General features: G+C 40.2%; 1 long non-coding RNA gene across 1 annotated transcript in view; it reads left to right on the top strand.

The window, feature by feature from the left end:
• Positions 1 to 2,557: 2,557 nt before the first annotated feature.
• LOC128474605 (uncharacterized) overlaps positions 2,558 to 8,854 on the top strand; it is a 208,478-nt gene continuing 202,181 nt past the window's right edge. The window contains exon 1 of the long non-coding RNA XR_008346375.1: positions 2,558 to 2,568. This is a non-coding gene — a long non-coding RNA (uncharacterized LOC128474605). The remainder of the gene's footprint in view (positions 2,569 to 8,854) is intronic.

Consider the following 8,854-nt stretch of genomic DNA (forward strand, 5'->3'; position numbering starts at 1 on the left):
CCTTACAAATGTTCTTTTGGCTGAATGGACGCAAATTCCCAGGCACGCTGGGAATCTCATGCAAAATCTCATGGAAAAAGGGTGTTATAGCTGCAAAGGTGTGTGTGTGGGGGCAACTCTATATTAATGTCCATGGTTTTGTAATGGAATGAGTTCATATAAGTTTGAGGGCCAGGTGTCTATGAACTTTTGGTCATATAGTGTATTTTATTTTTTCCTATATAACAGTATCCACACCCTCCACTTTGATCTGGCATCCATTTAATATATAATGTATTTGCAGTGCCAAATTATATGCCCCATGTCGCCTCTCTGCCCTCTGGGAGAAAAGAAAATATTTTCCATGCAGTGTTCTTATTAATCATTGACTCCATTTAGCAAAATGTGGTAATAGTTTCACAACAAGTCCCCTCTCTAGTTTCATTTTTACTAAGGCTGCATCCCGGGGTAAATTAGATGTATGATGTATTAGTCATGATTAGCAAGTAAATGTCTGTTGTTTTAAATAAAAGATAAGTCAAGTAACAAGGGGCAAAAAATCTAAATGTAACATCTGCAACAGCAGAAAGAAAAGTATTGTCAGCTATGAGATAACCCACAGAGACAAACACTAATAAAAAGAAAAGTGTCTCAGCAAAACTGGAATCTCCAATCACCTAAAACGCTAGGTAAACACTCTGTTTTACAACTGTGCGGTTATTTCTACAGGGAACAGGAGAACATGTCTGAGGCGCTTTGGGTAAATATGTCCAAAGCACACAGCCGAGTGAGCATCTTCAAGATATAGCAAGTCAAAGTACATTTTCATTTAACAAATTAAGGAATCTACATGAAATACACCTTTTTTCATTTCCTCTTTTCCTTGTGGACTTGTGAAGAACAAAAAGCTGGTTTTGTTAGCATGCATACACATAACTATTTAACTAGATTTCATGTACATTTGGAGATGGTTAAGAATCAGATACTAAAAAAATGTGTTTAACCCATAAGAACCAGAAAGAAAAATGTCTCTATTAGTACGCATTTTGCTGTAATAAGCAAACAATACACATGGATGTCCACGGATTTTGTTTTATGGAAATGGGGTGGGGGGGATGGGGTATTGGCTCTGCCAAAGATGAGGGGCATAACCAGAATGTAGTGCATGTTGCAAGATTGGGCAAAAAATACCCAAGCTCCATAACATTTGCATATATTTATATATATAATCTCTTTAAGCATGCATTCTTTGTCACTATCCTAAATTTGTTATATGGGATCAGAACAACAATAATAATTCTGGTAAGACGTTTTCGTTCTAAAACCTGCATTGTTCGGAATAACCATGTACTAAAGCTTATTTACAGCTGAACAAACAGTGTGATTGGACTAGGTATGTTGATGGCTTTTATCTTCTCCTTTTCCTCGTAAAACCAACATTAACTGTCAGAAATAGGATAAAAGAGTTTTTGTGGCAGTCATATAAATGCTTTTTTTTAATTGTTTTTTGATTTTGCATTAAGACACTGAAGGTACATGGTGCTTAAATATACATGACCCATTTTAAGGTAATACTATCCATTACCCTCTCAATCTTTTTCTTACCAATCCTCACAGTATCTACCTGCAATCAACACGCCTTCTATTGGCACTGAGCTCCTTCCCATTCTCCTTAAACGTCTCTGCAGGTCTGATGTCATATGATGTCATACTCTGGCACTTCCACACAGTGGACCCAGTAAGAGCTGCAAAATGGCACAAATGGCATGGATTACAGGGAGACCCTACAGGGCCCTCCTAATGCTTGCCCCTAGGAACTTGGTCTAACAGGTCTTCAAATGAAGGGGCAATTGCCCCCTATTGGGCATCCTGTGGAAGCTATTACGGAGCACAAATTTAATAGAGTGCTGTATCCACACTGCGCATTGTCAAGCAGTGGAGTGGCAGGATATGATGTCATATTTAGCACTTATCAGAAAGATAAGCTACACAGGCACCTGGAGCACTGCGCTATGTCTAGGGCAGCCCTGAGCCTAAACAGACCACTGCCTCCCAGACAGCGATATGTATTTATTTAAATTAAAGAGAGATTTACAAAATATATGTGAAATAGACTGATCTTAATGCTACATCCCTATTATACATTTTATAATGCAGACGGTTAAACATACTGGTATCTATTTTTGTCTAATTTAGTCCATTAAAACCAGAAAATAATGTGGTGCAACCTCATTGTCTTGTTTGCTACATTTTAATTGTTGCTGAGCTCAATTGATTTTGATTGATGAGGAGCTAGTTCGCATATTTTCTCCTTTACAATCAAATCTATCACTTGTGCCAGGCTCTTTTGTATGGGTCTAGTCTGTTTGGTATAAGTACTGTGATTCTGCTCCGAAATTAATTAACAAATGGCTGCATCTGTCTCATATACATCACCTACTGTCACAATGGTCCCTGTAGTGAAGACAGAAGGATGACCACTAGTAGAGATAACGTAAGAGACTCATACATATACTGACCCATCTTGTCAGTGATTGCCAACCAAGCACCGCTAATGCTTCCTCAGTAAACATAATGGCAACTCTTCCTGTATTCTTCATGAACTGCTTCCTTTCATGTCCCCAACCCATTCAAAAATATTCCTGGTTGAAAACCCCAGCTCCTTTGATCACATTATTTATATTAAATATTTTGTCTAATCTAACATGTGTTAAATAATTGAAAACATTAAAATTCTAATTTCATAATTTCATGTGTGAATTGTTCAGACCCTATTTCTGGGAAAATGGTGGTATGTCACAAACATAATTTAATACCTAATATACTGTGTGGTGTTGGGGTGCCAAAGATGTCAAAACGTTTAGTGTTGGAAGTCATACATTCTTCAGAGGGTTTGGTTGACATGTGTACCCTTTAGAAGTATTTTTGTAAAGTAATAGACTCTATACAGATTTTCGGGAAGTCTTCTCTTGAAAAGGTAGCCAACAATTGTGATTGTGGGTGAGATTAAACAAAGGCCTCAAATCCACCAAAAATCTTTGTCGCAATCAGTGGTCACTGTGTAAGAAATATTTGCTTACCTCTTCCTAACAGCTGCATACAACCATGTCCTCAAATTGGAGAATGGTGGTCTGCATTCATCATGCTACTGAATGACTGAGTTATGAAGGTTAAAGTTTAAAAGTTCTTGAAGTTTCATGAAATATACGAAAATGATAGAATACATGAGAGATGAAGATTCTACCTGTTTTGAGAAGGGTTAAGATTATATACTTGCAGCTGATTGATGTTTCTCCTTTTTGGAGGTATTATGCCTGGTAGAACTAATCAATGAACATCTGTGCACAAGCATTGGCAAAGCAGGTTAGGGGAAGCATAAACATTTCTTATTAACACTACCATCTGTAGAAGCTAATAGAGTATTCAGATCATATCAGATTGATAATATTGGCTTGCATATAGATCTGCATTCATCTTCATCAAAAGAGATGAATTCATGAAAGGGAAGCCTGATCAAACGGCATCATTCAGAAAAGATTCTTTCAGTAATAACTGAAACTTTGAAGACTTGATTCTATTTCATTGTGGGGTTTTCGGTTCCCCCTGAATATGATTGCTTTTAAGAATTATCCTTTCGGGGATTAATTGAATTTTTTGTAAGGCACTTCGTCAGACCTTCTAAATAGCTAGAGTTAGCTGACACTCATGGAAGCTCCGAATCCTATTAAGTATCTCTGGAGGGACGCTCATTAGAAAGTGGGTTCATTTCCTCAGCCTTTAAAGTACTTAACTGCCTGGAAAGTTAAAGTTGACATATTGAATGTACCAAATGATTTCACCAAACTAGGACCTTTGTGTTCTCAAGTACCACTTGACATGCACCTACTTCTTTCCCTTTGAAACTACCTGGGCTTTCCATTTTTATGCCTTAGACCTTCTACCCAATGTCTGTGACAGATGCTTATTGGCAGTATACAGAGTTCATAGACTGGATGAAACGATTTCTAGGAGTGTATGAATTCTAAACCCTGATCGCCCTACTTTCTACACTTACCCTATAGCACAGAAAACTGGTTTTAAAAGTGTTGTTCCTCTTTAGGTGACCCATAAAACTTCATCAGCTAAGTGCTAGAGAAAAAGCTTTGTATTTGTTCACAGTTTGTGCCAATTTGAAGTTTTAAATGAAAAGGCTGGTGCTGCTAATTGTTATTCCTCCTAATGACTTAATGGAATTAATTACTAAATCCTAAGGTACCAATGGAAAATAGGAGGGTTAGAGAGAGATCACATGCCATAAAAAAGAAAAACAATGTAAAAAACGAAAACGTAAAGCAAAAAACAAGAAGTTTGGAGAATATATGTTTACTTTGCAGTTGAATGACATGAGCTCCAGGTATATGAGCATCTGCATGCACTAACATGGGCACTGCCTGGTCTTTTCTTCCTTATACTGATAGACCTTTCACAGTCATAGTGCAGATGTGCACACAGGCCCGGACATTTGGCACAGTAGGAAATTGCTGGTGGGTCGAAAGATTGATATGACCCTATCTTTACTCCAGTGGCAGATCGTAGTGTGCTTCTGCCAGCTGGATATGAGCGGCTGCACTCTGTGAGAATATAAACATTTAATGAGGTGCATGCGCATCCGGTTGGTGGCCACATCATTTTGTGGCCACTGGCCTTAAGTTGCCCAGGAACTGGAATTGGCACCTGGAACTAAGATTATTATTATTTATTGCGTTATATTAAGTTATGTATTGTATTGTGTGCAAAGGGTAAATAGGACATAACACGTAGCGCATCACAATGAATTCGGACTTAGAGAAGAAAAATAAGGACAGCCCTCGTCAAATAGGACTCCAATGTAGATGTTACATCATCAGATGGGAATCTGTTTGAATCTAGTAAAATGTGGTCTAGTAAAATGTATCATGAGCTTCTTAAGATAGCAATCAATATCCGCTTCTATGTCACAATGACAACAACACTTTACACCCTGGTTCTTGGAAAATTACCCCTTCATATATCAACCTTATAAGTTCATCTTAACAGCAGTATACAAGGAGAAATGATGCATTTTCTTAGCTGTGATGAGGGTCAAAAATACTATAAAAATACTATAGCCAAAATGGCTTTAAATTATCCCGTCAAATGAGACGCTGACAAGAGTTGGAAAGGTCCAGGACCCATTTAGCTTTTGCTTGACCGGCTGAAGTCAATTATACGTTAGAAATTGCTAAGTATTTCATCCATCTCGCCTACACTATTAGTGGCAAATAATTGGTGATGAAATTTACCTTTGCAATTTAGAGCTCCCTGTTTGTGAAGTAGCCAGGAGGAGATTCAGAGGAAAGAAAATGTTATTTGCTGCAGGAAAATGAAGTCTTCACATTTGATAAACCTGTCCATTCCCTGCAGAGGAATCCTCTGGCATTTGACTGTCTGTACAGCCTGTACCACTTAATCAAGAAAATGATATGATGTGTGACAAACCCTGTAGCATGAGGGCCACGCATGTCACGTTTTAGGGGTCCTAAGCACAGTCCTCTAGGGCAATCAGAGTCAGGAACAGCAGCTTTTAACAAAATAGCGCTTTATTTTTAATCACTCAAACCCCAAAACCAAATCATAAAACAAAAACCTAGCTCCCAATTGGAGCCCTCTCTAACTAAACTACGCTGGTGCAGACTGACCAGCCTAATCACCCACTATCTCAACCTCCCAGCCAGACCCAGCTACGCCAGGCTCTGGAAAACCTCCCCAGACAGCACACACAATGTCCAGGCAGGTATTGCCTCACTTGGCTCAGGGATGATCTTGTTCAGGGCCTCTCCTTGCCCTGGGAGCGCAGGGAGCTTCCTCTTCCCCCAACAGTCTCCCTGAGTATCAGGCTCCAGGGGTTTTTAATGTCCAGCACCTGTGCCTGATGTCAGCCTCATAGAAATCCCGGACCGGATCCTGTGGACTTCTTGCCTCGTGGAAAACCTGGCATGGAGTTTCCACAAAATGGGGAAATGGAGCATTGGCCCACCCTGCTCTCCAATTGCTCCACCCCAGGGACCCATATGTATAATCTGCATAGCAGCTGTACTCAGATGCCATGCTAATCATCTCCCTGGGGTTCACACTCTCACAGATGTTTACTAAGAACAGTATAAATATAATTGTATAAAGTATAACTAGATATTTTCAACTCCATAAACTCAAAATAGCTAAAATTAACTGAAGAAATTGCTTCCTAGAGGCCAAGACTGATCATCTGACAAACTGGGCAAATGCCTGGTGGACCAGTAACCCATGATGCTCCACAACCTTATTTTACTATGTGTATCGTACTCACTGTATTTACAAAACAGTATTACAGCTCACTGTTGTGTTCATGGTCCCGGTGGTGTAGACCAATTACCTAATTCATGGAGGATTGTTCTAGCCTGTAGGATTTGGTTGTGATGTAGTTTACAACATGGGGAGGCATCTCCGGCCTTAGCCCCTGATGTCACATGTAGCTGGCAGGACTTGAAATGCAAACTATGCATGCTGAACACAGTAGAATTCTAAAGACTCCCTACCAGGGCCGCCATCAGGGGGTACAACAGGTACAAGTGTACCAGGCCTGCGGGTAGAGGGGCCTGACAACCCTACCCTCTTACCTGAGAGAGCAGGGAGGGCGGGGGCCTTCTTGGCCACACTGTCTCCACTACTGCGAGGTCATGTAGGCCCCTAGCACCAGCTCCACCAACCCCTCCCTTGGACATATGTCACTTCATAAGAGGCTACAATGTTTAAGTGGGATATTGATGGATTATTATTGTTGTGATGATTGGATATACTTGGTTTCACGTTATTTATATTGTTACACATAGATATAAGTGAAAGGAACATAAAGAGGGGAAAGGGACATAAAGAGTGGAAAAGAAACAAAGGGACAAGAAGGGCTCCTTGCAATGGTGTCCTGGAGGCTCTCAGAAGGTTATATCCCAGCTAAGGTTTTCTCATTATCAAAATACATGTAGGCTGTTGGAACACCGGCAGAGATTAGTATTCTTATAGCAAAATATAGCCTTAGAACATCACCATGTTGTATTTGAATCCTCTGGGACCAGCACAGTTCTAGTTTATAGGCAATAGGCATCACTACAAATTTGAAAGGCCTTTTTTAACTCCACAGTAAGCACTATACTGTTCTATACATTTTTTATGTATTGTAAAATCTAAAGGGAAACTTATTTTTTTACTCACTTTAATATAGCTCCTTGCAGGGCCGGCCCTATAATGGGGCAGACTGGGGCAATTGCCCCAGGCGGCACTTTAGAAGGGGCGGCACTTTGCCGCCCCAAGCGCTTTTTTTTGGGTTTTTTTTGAAGCGGAGGAGAGAGAGAGGGGCACCGAGTAGTTTTCGCTTACCCGCTCGGCGCCTCTCTCTCTCTCCTCTGCGGCGAGTCTCCCTGTTCGGTCCCGGTGCCGGCTTGTAATGCAGAGCGCCGGAAGTGACTCGCCGCAGTTTAAAGGTAAGTACCGGGGGGGGATCGTAGATTATGGCGTCGGCCAAGTTTAAAATGCCCCCCCCCCGACGTCGGCGGGGGGAGGGGGCATCGTTTTAAACTTCGCCCCAGGCGGCTTTAAGTCTTCGGCCGGCCCTGGCTCCTTGGCACGTGCACTGCCAGCTTCAGTGCAAGATGGGCTCCAACTGATTTCAGTGGTAGCCACTCCAGGCCCAGACTCACCATCTGGCACACCAGGCAAATGCCAGCATCACAGACTCCAGGTGGGGTGCTGCAGCCTGCGGCTGGGTATGGCAGGCTGCACAGAATAAAAACATGGTGTGCGGCTCGCTTATATGTCATCAGGGGGCCGTTGGCCTTAAAGTGGAAGGGGCGCCCCATGATCGCCAGTCTGAAGCTGATGGGAGTTCTTTTTTTAGGAAGGTTATCATCTTCATTTATCTTGGAAAGTATAGCACAGATATTAAATTGCTTATTAAGGTAAAAATGACATTTTTTTTTTTTGTTTAACACAGAGGAGCATGCTTTGTCTAGAGGCACAACACATATTTCCACATAATGTAGAGGTCAGAGCTGTGATCAATAAAAAATACAGCATTTTTTTCTGATACCATGAATATTGTAATAATGGCATTTTGCATTTTTAGGTTACTATAGGAGCCTAAGGGTGGATAATTGTGAGACTGTATTGCCATCTGGTGTTTGAAAGAGATAGTTGCAGGTGTGAGCATGGGTCACATAAAATACAATTCCCTAAACCCACAAATTGCCAGTAAGGACCTTTTTAAAACCTAAAAAATGTTTTGCAATTTTGCTAAGAATTTATTCTACGCAGTACGTGCCACTGATGAACAATGTCCAAATTTATATTGTTTAGGGTAGTATTTTTAATACTTCTAGCTTAAGGCGTTTGAGAGAAGTGAATGGCGGGGTTAAAATATTTACATGTAGTGCTAGGGCAATGGGATATAAGGGCTTTTATTATATTATATTAATATATACAATATTATATATTTTTGAATTTTTAAAATTTATTTTATTTACTATATTACTTTAGGGATTTCGTACATTTTATGTATACCAGTGATGTCGCAATGACATCACTGAGATCAATATTTCGTTTATTTTTCATTTTTATTTTGTATTTCATTAAAAAAAAAAACCACTTTATTCTTTCCTTTCTTACATGGCCCATAAGGGAGCATCGAAAAACTTGAGACAGGAGACAATTGAAAGACAAAACAAAATCAGTCACATTTCATATTTATCATATGTTTTGCTTAGAGCATCACAGTAAGATGTCAGGGCTTTCCAAAAGATGGTCCTTTTTAAATAAAAATATGTGCCTACCATTATGCAGGCTTTAAAAG

This window comes from Spea bombifrons, chromosome 2 (assembly GCF_027358695.1).
Source record: "Spea bombifrons isolate aSpeBom1 chromosome 2, aSpeBom1.2.pri, whole genome shotgun sequence".
NCBI classification, from domain to species: Eukaryota; Metazoa; Chordata; class Amphibia; order Anura; family Pelobatidae; genus Spea; species Spea bombifrons.